This window comes from Spermophilus citellus, assembly GCF_964194105.1.
Source record: "Spermophilus citellus genome assembly, contig: SCAFFOLD_58, whole genome shotgun sequence".
Taxonomy (NCBI): domain Eukaryota; kingdom Metazoa; phylum Chordata; class Mammalia; order Rodentia; family Sciuridae; genus Spermophilus; species Spermophilus citellus.
In genome coordinates this window covers 283,095-297,990 of record NW_027672891.1, presented here as the reverse complement: position 1 = coordinate 297,990, position 14,896 = coordinate 283,095, and the positions used below count along the sequence as shown (strand labels likewise).

Below are 14,896 nucleotides of genomic sequence, written 5' to 3'. Positions count from 1 at the left end.
CTGGGTTGGTTCCCTAGTTTAGCTATTGTTAATTTAGCTGCTATAAACATGATGTGGCTGCATCACTGTATTATGCTGATTTAAAGTCCTTTGAGTATAAACCTAGGAGTGGGATAACTGGGTCAAATGGTGGTTCCATCCCAAGTTTTCTTAGGAATCTCCATGCTGCTTTCTATAGTAGTTGCACCAATTTGCAGTCCCACCAGCAATGTATGAGTGTATCTTTACCCCCACATGCTTGCCAACATTTATTGTTGCATATTTTTTCTTTCTTTTTTTTTTTTTTGTGGTGCTGAGTATTGAACTAGGGCCTTGTGCATTCGAGGCAAGCACTCTACCAACTGAGCTATGTCCCTAGGCCTGTTGCTCATATTCTTGATAGTTGCCATTCTAACTGGAGTGAGATGGAATCTCGTTGTAGTTTTGATTTGCATTTCTCTAATTGCTAGAGATGTTGAACGTATTTTCACATATTTGTTGATCGATTGTATGTCTTCTGTGAAGTGTCTGTTCAGTTCCTTAGCCCATTTATTGATTGGTTTGTTTTTCTGGTGTTTTTATTGTTTTTTAATTTTTTTTTTTTTTTAGTTGTCGAACCTTTATTTTTTAAATTTATTTATATGTGGTGCTGAGAATCAAACCCTAGGTCCCTCGCACATGCCAGGCAAGCGCTGTACCACTGAACCACAACCCTAGCCCCTGGTGTTAAGTTTCTTGAGTTTTTTTATATATCCTGGAGATTAATGCTCTGGGGTGTATGTGGTAAAGGTTTTCTCCCATTCTGTAGGCTCTCTCTTCATGTTATTGATTGTTTGATGTGAAGAACCATTTTAGTTTGAATCTTTTTATTGATTCTTGCTTATAGTTCTTGTGCTCTAGAAGTCTTGTTAAGGAAGTCAGTTCCTAAGCTGAGATGGTAGAGTTTGGACCTACTTTTTCTTCTGTTAAGTGCATGGTCTCTGTTCTAGTGCCTAAATCCTTGATCCACTTTGAATTGAGTTTTGTGCAAGATTAGAGATAGAGGTTTAATTTCATTTTGCTTCATGTGGATTTTCAGTTTTTCCAGCACCATTTTTTAGGCTATCTTTTCTCCAGTGAGTATTTTTGGCACCTTTGTCTAGTATGAGATAACTGTATTTATATGGGTTTGTCTCTGTGTCTTCTATTCTGTATCATTGGTCTATGTGTTAGTTTTGGTGCCAGTGTCATCCCATTTTGTTGTTGTTGTTGTTGTTGTTATGGCTTTGTAGTATAATTTAAGTTCTGGTATCATGATGCCTCTTGCTTCACTTTTCTTGCTAAGGATTGCTTTGGCTATTCTGGGTCTCTTTTTTCCAAATGAATTTCATGATTGCTTTTTCTAGTTCTACAAAGAATGTCATTGGAATTTTAATAGGAATTTCATTAAATCTATATAATGCTTTTGGTAGTATGGCCATTTTGACAATGTTAATTCTGCCTATCCAAGAACATGGGAGATATTTTCATCTTCTAAGGTCTTCAATTTTTTTCTTTAGTGTTCTGTGGTTTTTCACTGTAGAGGTCTTTCACCTCTTTTGTTAGATTGATTCCAAATATTCTGTTTTATTTTTTGACTATAGTGTGAATGGGGTAGTTTTCCTAGTTTCTTTTTCAGTGGCTTTATCACTGATTTGTTGTATCATGCATTTGATGTATGGTTGTTAATTTTATGTCCTGCTGCTTTGCTGAATTTCATTCATTAATTCTAGAAGTTTTCTGGTGGATTTTTTAGGTCTTCTAAATATAGAATCATATTGTCGGCAAATAGTAATAATTTGAGTTCTTTTTCTATTCGTATCCCTTTAATTTATTTCTTCTGTCTACTTGCCCTGGCTAGTTTCCAGGATTATATTGAATAAAAGTGGTAAAAAGAGGGTTTTCTTGTCTTACTAGAGTTCTTAGATGGAATGCCTTCAGTTTTTCTCCATTTAGAATGATTTTGGTCTTGGGTTTAGCATGTGTAGCTTTTACAGTGTTGAGATATGTTTCTATTATCCCTAGTTTTTCTAGTGTTTTAAACATGAAAGGGTGCTTTATTTTGTCAAATGCTTTTTGTGCTCCTATTGAAATGATCATATGATTCTTCTTGAAGTCTATTAATGTGGTGAATTACATTTATTTATTTCTGTATGTTGAACCAACCTTGAATCCCACTTGAATATGGTGCACTATTGTTTTAGTCAGCTTTTTTTATTTCTGTTACTAAAGGATCTGACCAGAACAATTTTAGGAGAGGAAAAGGGCTCATGGTGTTATTTGAGGGCTAATGGTGTTTAGACACCTTAGTCCATAGAAGGCCAGCTCCATCCCTTGGGCTTTGAGGTAAGGCAGAACATCTGGAAGAAGAGTGTGGCAGAGGGAAGGAGCTCACATAGTGATCAGGAAACAGAGAGACAGAGACGACTCCACTCTGCAGATACAAAATATATACTCCATACAGAGACTCCACTCTCCAGATAAAAAATGTATACTCCATAGCCATCCCCCCAATTCCCATCTCCTCCAGCCATACCCTACCACTTCATTTAATTCCTATCAGGGGATTAATTCACTGATTGGGTTAGTCATTTCTCCTCTGAATCTTCTTGCATTGTCTTATGTGAACTTTTGGGGGATACCTCACAACCAAACCATAACAACTATATTTTTAATGTTTTTATATGCGAGTTGCCAGAATTGTATACAGAATTTTTGCATCTATGTTCATTAGGGATATTGGTCTGAAGTTATCTTTCCTTAATGTGTTTTTGTCTGATTTTGATATCAGGTGATACTAGCTTCATAGAATGAGTTTGGAAGAGTTCCCTCCTTTTCTGTTTCATGAAATAGTTTGAGGCTTATTGGTGTTAATTCATCAAAGGTCTTGTAGAACTGGTTAAGAATCTGTTTCGTCCTGGGCATTACTTAAATGGTTGGCTTTTGATGGCTTCTTCTATTTTATTGCTTGAAATTGATCTGTTTAAATTGTGTATGTCCTCCTAATTCCATTTGGGTAGCTCATTTGTCTCTAGAAATTTGTTTATGTCTTTAAAATTTTCATTTTTATTGGAGTATAAATTTTCAAAATAGCTTCTGATTCTCTACTGTATTTCAACAGTATCTGTTGTAATATTTTTTGTGACTATGAATTTTAGTGATTTGAGTTTTCTGTCTTCATTAGCACAATTGAGTTTATCAATTTTATTTATTTTTTCAAAGAGCCAACTTTTTGTTTTGTTAATTTTTTAATTGTTCTATTTATTTCAATTTCATTTATTTCAGCTCTGATTTTAATTATTTCCTGTCTTCTACTGCTTTTGGTGTTGATTTGTTTTTCTTTTCTAGGGCTTTGAGATCTTATGTTAGGTCATTTGCTCATTGAGTTTCCATTCTTTTAATGAATTTAGCTTAAATAGTGTCCCAGATATTTTGATAAGTTGTATCAGTTCTCATTTATCTCTGGTATTTTAAAAATTTCATCCCTGATTTCTTCTTCTATCCATTGGTTAGTCAATAGCGTATTATTTAGTCTCTAGGTGTTGGAGTAGTTTTTATTTTTTATTGTATCAATGATTTCTAATTTCATTCCATTATGATCTGATAGAATGCAGGGTATTATCTCTTTTTTTATTTCATAATTGTTGCTTTGTGGCATAAGATATATCATCTATTTTAGAGAAGGGTCTGTGTGCTGCTGAGAAGAACATGTATTCGTTGATGGATGTAATACTCTTTATATGTCTGTTAAGTATAAATTATTGATTATATTATTAAGTTCTATAGTTTTTTTTGTTTAGTTTTTGTTTGACTATTTATCCAGTAGTGAGAAAGGTTTGTTAAAGTCACTCAGTATTATTGTATTATGGTCTATTTAATTCTTGAAATTGAGGGAGGGTTTGTTTGATATATGTAGATGCTCCATTGTTTGGGGCATAAATATTTAACGTATTATGTCTTGTTGATGTATAATTCCCTTAAGCAGTATGAAATGTCTTCTTTGTCCCTTCTGATTAACTTTTGGCTTGAAGTACACTTTATCTGACATGGGGATAGAAACCCCTGCTTGTTTACTCAATCCATGTGAGTGATACGTTTTTTCCCGTCCTTTCATTTTCACTCTGTGGATGTCTTTGCTTATGAGGTGAGTCTCTGGGAGACAACAGATTTTGGGGTTTTGTTTTTTTAATCCAATCTGCCAATCTATGTCTTTTGGGTTTATTAGTTTAGACCATTAACATTCAAGGTTATTTTTGAGATATGATTTGTGTTCCCAGTCATTTTAGTTTATTTCTACTTTTTACTTTGAATTAATTTCTCCTTTGATTGATTATTCCTTTTGTATGGCTCCTTCCTTTGCTGATTTTGACTTTTTTTTCCATCTTCATGGAATACTTTGTTGATAATGTTTTATAGCACAGATTTTCTAGTTGTGAATTCTTTTAACTTTTGTTTATTATGGAAGGTTTTTATTTCATCTTTAAATCTGAAGTTTTATTTTGTTAGATATAGAATTCTTGGTTGGCATCCATCTTCTTGCAGAACTAGGTATATATTATTCTAGGACCTCCTGGCTTTGAGGGTCTGGGTTGAAAAATCACCTGAGATCCTAATTAGTTTCCCTCTCTATATAATCTGATATTTTTTCTCTCATAGCCATTAAAATTCAATCCTTATTTTCTATAATTGACCTTTTTCTTTATGATGTGTCTTGATGTGGGTCTGTTGTGATCTTGTACATTTGAGGTCCTCTTGTATTTGATTTTCCATTTCATTCTTCAGATTTTGGAAATTTATTCATATTATTTCATTGAAAAAATGGGCATTCCTTTGGTTTGTATCTCTATGCCTTCACCTATCCCGATAAATCTTAATTTGGTCTTTTCTTGTTATTTCATCATTCTTGGAAGGTCTGTTCATGGTTTCTTACCATCTTCCCTGTGTAGTCAACTTTATTTTCAAAATTATATATTTTGTCTTCATTGCCCGAGGTTCTATCTTCCAAATGGTGTAGTCTATTGATAATACTTTCCATTGAATTTTTAATTGGTTTATTGATTTTTCATTTTGAAGATTTCTGGGGTTGTTGTTGTTGTTGTCATTTTCTGAGAATCTCTGCCTCTGCAATGATCTTTTACCTCCTCAAATTTATCTCTGATTTTATTCCCTATATCGTTCTTTATGTACCAGGTCAGTCTAATATGTACTTTCTAAACTCCTTTTCTACATTTCTTTTACTGTGTTGTCTATGGGTTTAATTATTGGATCATCTTGGTTTGTTTGGGCCACTTTGTTCCATTGTTTTCTCATGTTGTTCTTATGTCTGCCCTTCTAGCAGTGTGGATTTCAGGCAGTACAGTTTCTACCCTGTAGATTCATAGTGTCCCTGAAGATTTCTAGTACCTCGCCTTTAAGGAAGAGACAAATAATAACTGCACCCAATACAAACAATATACAGCCTTAAACCAAATAGCTCCTATTAAGGCATCCACAGTTTTGTTCCATTAAACTGAAATGATGTGTTCAATTATTGTCTGCAACATAAACAGTAAGTTTGCAAAAAAGTTTACAGTTTCCATTGGTGGACAAAGAGAGAACAAAAGTCATGTAGGGTGTGATGTTTATGAGGAAGGATCAGAAAAGATAGAAGTTAAAAAATTATAGGAATGGGCTGGGGATGTGGCTCAAGCGGTAGCGCGCTCGCCTGGCATGCGTGCGGCCCGGGTTCGATCCTCAGCACCACATACCAACAAAGATGTTGTGTCCGCCGAGAACTAAAAAATAAATATTAAAAAAATTCTCTCTCTCTCTCTCACTCTCTCTCCTCTCTCTCTCTCTCTTTAAAAAAAAATTATAGGAAGAATGAAGGGAGGACTTAATAGAGGTTGGGTGTTAGCAAGAGAAAAGTGAGAAAGAGAATCCAAGGAGACAGATAAATGAGAGGGAAAAATAAATAAATAAATATATATATATATAGTAAAAAAATTTTTAAAAGAAAATAATAAACAACAAAACTGTATTGTAGTATTCAGATATCCCAGTCCTCAGTAAACTGATCCATGAAAAATACTTGGTTTCAAAAATGGTAGACATGTGAGAGAAGAAAAAAAAGGAATCTCGATGAAAAGTTGAACACTTTTTTCCATTGCAGTTCAAAAGTTTCTCAGCTTCTCTTCTGAGCAGTTAGGTATGTTGTCTGGAGTTTGATGCTAGCTCCACCCTCAGGGTAGTTAGGGTTGCTAGGGTGAGAGGGTTAGTCCTGGAAGCGGAACTACTAGAGCCAAGGTGTAGGCTTAGGTACGTTCCAATCTCTTCACTGCGTGCCTATTGGTCTGAAGATTTTAAGTCATCACACCTCCAAGGCTCAGCAATTGTCTGTCCACATTGGAAGACCGCACCTTGGGAACCTCCTTTAGGTTCTACACATGTGATGTAGGAATCTGTTCTTAGCCCACTACTTTGCCTGCAGACCCCATGAACCCTGGTCATCATTTGGTCTCCAAACTTGATCTCTCCTTTGCCTGTCCTTTCAAATTCACAGTCAGGCACTTCTCTTCCGTCCAGTACTGCAAGCAGCTGATTGGATGGGGAGGGGAAAGCCAGGTGGGTTTCCTTGATCAGTATTCTCCTGTGTAAATATCCCTCCATGCTTGATTTTCTCACTTTGGAACACTCTGTATCACACAGCATAGGTTTGCCTTGCACATTTTGGGGGCCAGACTTTGGTCTGCCAATAATTGACTCACCTAGCTGCAGGCCCCCCAGCCACTGCTTCGCAATGGTTCTTTCTGCTGTCCTTCATGCATGCCGCCAAGAAAGCTGGTGGCTTCCCTCCTGTACACAGATGCTGTGCAGCACAGCTTACTGAGGTTTTTAGTTTGTTTGTTTGTTTGTTTGTTTTTTGTTTTTTGAGCAGTATCTCTGAGCTCTTAAGCTCTCCATACCGCAAAACACCTCCATTTTCATGGGGGTTCCTTTAGTTCCTTTATTGCTTTACTACATTCACATAGGGATTATTCTGGTTTGTACTTCCAGCTATTTTACAGCTGTGGAGCTGGGGATCTTTCCCCCTTATTTTATTATACAAGATCTCTTGAGTCCATGATCTGTTTTGAGTATCCAGTGTTAAATTCCAGTTAAGTCCTTCCTAGTTCTGGACTATTCACCTACCCATCTTGTTGAAAAGTGGCCTTTCTGCTTTCCTTGGTTCACTCCACAGATCTGTCAGGGAAGCAAATACTTTATTCAGCCATCTTCCTGCATTTCCAACCTTTTTTTTTTATTTTGAAAGAGAGTCTCACTAAATTGCTAAGGCTCGTCCTGAATTTTTGATCCTCCTGCCTCAACCTCCCAAATTTCTGGAGTTGCAAGCACGCACCACTGTACCTGGCTCTTTTAATATATTTAATCCAATATAATCTATTCTATATTATTATATGTTTTGTGTCTGTGTAATTTAGATATCCATGTAATATGAATAATATGTATCATATATCTTAGGTATATAAGTAGTGTGTAGTATCAGTGTATATAGTATATTATATTATGTACACTGTTGCTATATAAGCATATCTAAGATATTATTTTTAAAAGACTTATTAAAAATGTTTTTTTACATAATAAATTTTTTATCATACATTTATACTGAAATTCATTAAATGACATAATATTCATTGTTACTTTTAAATGGAAAACTTAGTCAAAAATGTTTTAAGTTACAATACTTGTAACCCTGGGGGAACTATCATTTTTGTCTCCCCACTGCCTCAGTACACATTATGCATGGTAGAAACTTTGGATAAAACACATAACACTAATTTTTTTATACTTTTTCATTTATATTTAGCTTCTCTGTTGATTCAGTGGTAATTAAAGAATCTGATGTACAGAAATCAGTAGTACATCCTGGAAGTTGTCTAAAAAAGAATATTGATCATGCAATAGAGGTATGTTATTTTTAATCTTTATTTTTAAACAGTTATGTACACTGATACTTTTTTCTTACTATCAGTTTTATGTCTTCAGTTTTGTAATTATGTAGTAAATATTTGGCTAAGATTAAGCATAAAGCATGAGGATAATACCTTATGTAAAAGATTCAGAATGTCTATAGAAATATTTTCATAGCATAGGAAAAACACAGAGAAAGTTAAATTTGAGAATTTTCCTTCCTTGTTACAGTTTAAATTTTTTCTTTGTAACATTTCTTTATGAACTGTGTAATAAATCAGCTTCAGTACCATGGCCAACATAGTCTTTTCTTCCTCTTATGGAAGCAGAGGGTATCTTCAGAATGGTGTATAGGATTCCCTAAAATCCAAGGTGCTAGGGCTGGAATAATGGATCAGGCCATCTTCCAACAGAAGTAATGATAGAAAAGCCCTTTTTTTTTACTGTGCTTGCCACTGAACCACTCTCTGCCTCTCCTCAACATTGTATTATTCAAAACTTTTTTCAAACCCCCAACTGCATCTTCATCTTCACTCAATAATTCTAAATTCTAGTAAAAATTAAAATCACTGCCTATTGCCCTTTCTCATTCTGGATATTAAGAAGAGATATGAGCCACACTCATCCCTTATTAAATGTCTGTTGGATGAAATTCAAATAATTTGTAAATAAACAAATACTTTCATGTTGACAGTGTATCTACATTTCTAAAAGAAGATTTTTTTTTAATAAAAATAATTTGTATGTGGAAAATTGTGTTCTTTTAATAAATACCAAGAAGAAAATTTGCTCATAATTTCATTATCAAACATAGCCACTTGTTAACATTTTACTTAAAATAAATATACATTTATATATATATATGTCTTATTAATTATATTTAAGTATCCTTAACCCACCCTAGAATTTATGCTAATAATTACAGATATGTAAATATATTTCTCTCTTTGCATCTTTAAGTTTATAATAAGTGTAATTATTTCGTAGGATTATTAGATTAATATTTTTAGTTAAAGATAACTGAAATTTATTTTTATTTGAAAGTGTCCAAAAATAGTGATATTTTTGGAATAATGAGTACATCCTTAAAATTAATGGTATAAAATCAATGTAAATTGTCATATTTCACCCTTTAATTTAGTTTTCTAATGAATGTGGAATGAAACAAGAAACAAATATGGTTAAATTGTTGGAAAAACAATACCAAGAAAGATTAGAAGAAGAAATAGCTAAGGTAAGTTTATAGTTTATCTGGAAGATTTTCTTGGTTTATAGATTTTCTTGATCTTTGAACTGTCAAAAAAAAAGCATAGATTTTATTGATGGTATGTACTTTGTTTTTATTTGTAAGTTTCATATATAGTCCACCAAACAGTTGTATAACAGCATCAACTATAATTGCTGCTTCATAGAATGTTTTGCGGTGCTTTTCATTGAGAAGAACATTTTTTTCTTGATATAGAATAGTAATTACAATTTTTCAGAATGCCACAAGTTTTTATATATGTGTTACATTGTAAATAGTTACCTTGTGAAGGAGTTTGGCATTCTAAAAATGAGGGAAAAGTTATGAAGAGAAAAAGTGGTTGTATTACCCTGATAAATTATTGTAATGTTAGATAATAACTACAGATACTGATGGAGGATTGTCACGGAACATTATCACTCATGGCCAAGTAAATTTTTTTGGAAGGAAGAATTATAAAGACTTTTATTTTTTTTATTTTTGTACTGAGCATTTATTGATGTTATAGTTAGAAAAATTTTGCTTGTTTTATTTTAAAAGGCAGGCAGTAAAACACTTTGATGTTAAATTTATTGAAAAATAGCCTATCTCTGTATCACTTTATCAGAGGATTTATTTTTGTTTTTAAAACTATGAGGCCAGGCTTTTTTCTAATTCATATAATTTTGAATAATGACCCACTTTTTAAATCCAGCTGGTATTTATAAATCTAATCCTTTTTGTTTGATTGATTGATTTCTTTAGGTCATTGTGTCAATGAGCGTTGCATTTGCTCACCAAACTGAACTATCTAGACTATCAAAGGGAAAAGAAAATACTATGTCATCAAAACAAGCACTTACTTTCTGTCAGCAAAATGAAAAACATTATTTTAATGAAATGAAATTATCTCAGGATCAAATTGATCTTCAGACCTCTGATGCATTGGACATGAAATTTAAAGAAGAATTTAAGCCACTTAGTAAAGAGTTAGGAGAAGATGGAGAAGTTCTGTTACCAAACAGTGATCATCTTGATGATATAGTAGAATCAGAGGTCCACCAACTATTTCAGAAGAAATGTTTTCCAAAGACAAAACATTTATAGTTAGCGAATCTGTAAGTATGCTTCTTTGAATATAAAAAAGAAAAACTTATAAAAATATCTTCAGTTTAAAACAGTAGCAATAATGCTGATTAATAGAGAATGAAAGTATGAAGTCCAGTCTTGACTTTAATGTGTTTTATTAATTATAAGGTATTTGATTAAGTGAAACAATATTGGTGTGAAGTATAAAATAAGTCAGGTCATAGTATTCTTGGTTGTCTTATGGACATAGTACATGTTAAGTTCTCATTGTAAATTATACCTGTGTTAATTGTATTTAAACTAATTGAAGGTTAATTATATTATAACTAGTTAATACCTGTGGCCAAAAGATTTGCTCAATTAAATGTAAGAACATAAAAGGAAATTGCTACGAATTCAAGAAGACAATTCAAAGTATCTTATTATCTATATACTAATTCTTTTTTCTTGTTAGTTGAGGATCTGTTACCCCAACTAATTGCAGCCTTTATCAGAAAACAATAAATTCTACTTCTTTTAAAATTATCTGAATTTCAAATTTATTTTATGTGTTCACGATAGATATATCTTGTTCAGAGGAGTATTCAAATAAAACTGTCAGCTTTTTATGTAATGCAAAACTTGTGAAATGTTTATGAAAACTAATTTAGCTGTAGCTGTTCAAGGCAGAATGATTTTAATTAGTATCTTAAGGGATTGGAGTATTCATAGAACCTATTGACTTGTCATGAGTGAGAAACTCATAAATGTAAAGTATTTATTTCCAAATAAAATTTATTATAATTTTTCTCTGAATAAGCAGTTTTCTATAATACTGTGATGACCAATGAATAAAAATTAAATAGGCGAAATTCTTTTATTTTGTGAACTTAATTTTTAAAAATATTTTTCTAGTTGTATATGGACACAATACCTTTATTTTATTTGTTTATTTTTATGTGGTTCCCGGGATTGAACCCAGTGCCTCATGCATGCTTGGCAAGTGCTCTACCACTGAGGCGCACAACCCTGGCCCTATAAACTTTATATATATATATATTTTGTTGTTGTTGTTTATATTATTTCCCCATTATAAAATATCAGGAGTTATAACTTTATTAGGAGAAGGGGCTGGAGATGTAGCTTGGTGGTAGAGCACTTGCCCAGCATGTGTGAGGCCCTGGGATCAATCTCTAGTATGGGCGGAAAAAAAAAGTGGAGGGGGTGGGGGTTGGAGGGGGTGGATAAAGAATCTTGAGTATTTTGTTTTTCTCTGTTAGAATTAGATTTTAGCTAAACTATCTGATAAGTAGCTGTTTCCTTTTGGAAAATAACATATATGGTGGTAATAAATTAACTTCATGTTGTTTTGGAATTATAAGTAAGAAAAATACTTTTTTAAAAAAAGTGATTTATGGGCTGGAATTGTGGCTCAGTGGTAGAGCACTTGCCTTGCATGGGTGAGGCACTAGGTTCGATCCTCAGCACCACATAAAATAAATGAATAAAGGTATTATGTTCATCTACAACTAAAAAATAATTTTTTAAAAAAGTGATTTATGCTTTTGTTTAATAATAAAACTAAAACTCAGATGCTTTATGTTGTTAATAGAATTGTTTTCATGTTCAGTTAAAATATCAATGCTGACTAATCGCCACAAAATTGTTATGATTGAGTTTTTTGCTTGTGTTTTTTCCTATCAAAGATTCATGGTAAGATGTTGGCATCAAGCATGGATGCTTCTAGACAAATGATGTCAAATGAAGAACAGTTGGAAGATATGAGGCAAGAACTTGTACGACAGTATGAAGAACATCAACAGGCCACAGAACTGTTGAGGCAGGCACACATGAGACACATGGAGCGACATCGAGAGGAACAGGAGCAGCTACAAGAAGAGATTAAGAGACTTAATAGACAGTTAGCCCAGGTATGGAACTTTAGAGTCTTTTTTCTCCTCAATTGAAATAATGGTATTTTTTATGTGGCTTTTTTTTAAGTCAAAATTATTTTTCCTAGATACAAATAAATTACAAATACTTAACATCAGGAAGTTCCTGGGATCAACTTTAGACCTTGTTAGGCACACTTAACTCAACTGGTATAATGTGCATTATCATTTTATTTAACTGCCTTTCAGGCACTGGAAATGTGACTACAATATAAATTTTAAAATTCTATTGACCATACATAGCTAAAGCACTTTGAGAGTTTTGGAAATATTATACTTACTTGAGTATACAGCTGCTGTGTCATTCACTTTTTCCATGTTCATTTATAGTTCCGTGAGTCTACCAATTACCATCTCCAAGGTTTATCTTTATCTATCTTTAATCTATCTTTTTAATCATGAATGGAAATCTTCTGAAGTAATCTGTTTCTAGAACTCTCTCCAAGGACACATCTCTTGTTGATTAGAAAAATTCAAATTTATATAACATTCTTTTCTAAATTTAAATATTTCATGGTATTTGGGAGCTATATTCTTGTCAACTGCTATATAAAATATATTCACAAAATTATTGCAGAAAAGCAAGAAATATTTACATGAAAGTTCTTATGAAAACAAATTTATTGAATTTAATTTTGAAAACTAAAACAACGTGTATTTTTTAAATATAAAATAATAGGAAAATTGATATTTGAGAATAAAATATATCATTTGAAAAATCAGTTTTGCTTTTCTTCATTGCATTTTGTGAATTTATTCTTCTAAAATTTCAATGCAAAAATTGACAGAGAAAATATTACTCGAACTATACAAATTCCTGAATATTTAAGTTTAAATAACTTTTTTTCTAAAGTTGCAAATTTTGTATTGAACTTCATATGTGCTTTTAATCCCTAATAATGAAATATGAATCATAAGGTAGAACCAAGGTCTCTTGGTCCCAAGGTGTTAAAAGAAATCTGCTTGATGTTTCTGCTTTTTACCTCTATCACAATCAATATTCTTCCATGACCTTTTTTCTTATTTAGAGATCCTCATTAAATAACGAAAACCTGGTTTCAGAAAGAGAAAGGGTGCTTTTAGAGGAGTTGGAAGCACTAAAGCAGCTGTCTTTAGCTGGAAGAGAGAAGCTGTGTTGTGAGCTGCGCAGCAGCAGTACGCAAACACAGGTAGTATTGACTTTGGTGCATTTAGGAACAGTAGATCAACAATGCAGTAGGATTTGTTTGTCTTTATTGTTGGTGGGAAATATATTTTTATAGTTACTAAGTTTAACATATTGGTGATCACTTAGATGTAAGGTAGGTGGAGTCAAAATGCCTTGCTTTCTGTTTAAGATAATTTGAATCTGGCATTGCTGTAGGAGAAACTGTTGTTCTACCAAGGAGCAACCTGACAACGCTTATTGTCACACTATATAGAGTGTATTAGTTTGAAGCCATTAAAACATTTTTCATCTCTACACTTGAATGTTTTATCCTTTTTTGATAATGCTGATCTCTTGATAAATTGTAGTTAAATATTACTTCAAGCACTTTTTGTTTCACATCATACCAGTATAGAAGAATGATATGCTGTTTCTAAGATGACAGGTTTTCTTTCTGTCTTGTCCTCTCTGCCGTTGCACAAACTTAAACAGAATGAAAATGAAAACCAAAGGGAAGTTGAGGAACAGACGTTGAAAGAAAAGGAAATGGACAGAAAACCTGAAGATGTACCTCCTGATAGTCTGTCCAGTGAAAGGTATACAAAATGTGTTTTTTTTCAGTGCAAAGTCAATTAAAATGGTTGTTCAAATGTAATAAACTTTATTCATCCTTATTTTTATCTTGTACATGTGTATTTTCTTAAAAATAATATCTTGTGTATGAAACGTGTCATATATTTCTATGTATGAAACATGTCCGTATATGTATAATATATAAAAGATTATCAATTTTTAGACATTAAATTACAAATTTTTAAATCTTTTTATGTAATAAAAATTTTTGATCATAAACTTGACTTTAAATGTTTAGAATTGTTTTGACATCAAACCTTTCTTGATTAATTTTATTCTTCTTAATGCTGTTTTGTAACCTAAAAAACAAAAAAAACAGTTCTACCTGTGAGCTTTATTTCTTTGTTCCTCCTTCAGTGTATGGGCATGGATTCAGTGTAAGCTATTCTCTGGTTTGTTTATGTTGAGAAAAAAAAATTACTGCATATGTAAATATTCAACATTTAGTTTTCTTTCATGCTTTCATGCATTAACAGGTGAGAACTTTTAATACATATCCTAGTTTTATAAAGTAATAAATTAATGACCCAATGTTAACAAAACGTTCCATACCTTCATTTTGTAGGTGTTAATATTAAAATATACAAAACTATACTATAATTATCCCACATTAATATTAAGCACAGTATCTAAAATTTATTTTGTTCAAATGGAAATAATTTTTAAAATTTTAATTAAAACTAATATCTACTAACTTAATTTCCTCCTTTTCCAATTTCTGACTGTCAACCCTTTTGTGTCCTTCTAACCTCCTTTCTCAGCTTGCATGGAGGAATTTGGCCCCTAAGATTTTGGCTTCCCCATTGGATCATCAGTAGGAACATAGTCATTATGGAACTCAAACAAGAAAGACAGTGTATGAAAATTAGAGTTACCATGCCAATATAAAATAAACATCTTGCTCATCTTTATTTCTTTTTACCA

General features: G+C 32.5%; 1 pseudogene across 1 annotated transcript in view; it reads left to right on the top strand.

Moving 5' to 3' along the window:
- LOC308640437 (A-kinase anchor protein 9-like) overlaps window positions 1-14,896 on the top strand; it is an 87,242-nt pseudogene that overhangs the window by 26,281 nt on the left and 46,065 nt on the right. The window contains exons 9-14 of the transcript XR_014024359.1: window positions 7,844-7,943; window positions 9,089-9,181; window positions 10,088-10,290; window positions 11,947-12,171; window positions 13,221-13,361; window positions 13,832-13,935. The product of XR_014024359.1 is annotated as an A-kinase anchor protein 9-like (transcript). The remainder of the gene's footprint in view (window positions 1-7,843; window positions 7,944-9,088; window positions 9,182-10,087; window positions 10,291-11,946; window positions 12,172-13,220; window positions 13,362-13,831; window positions 13,936-14,896) is intronic.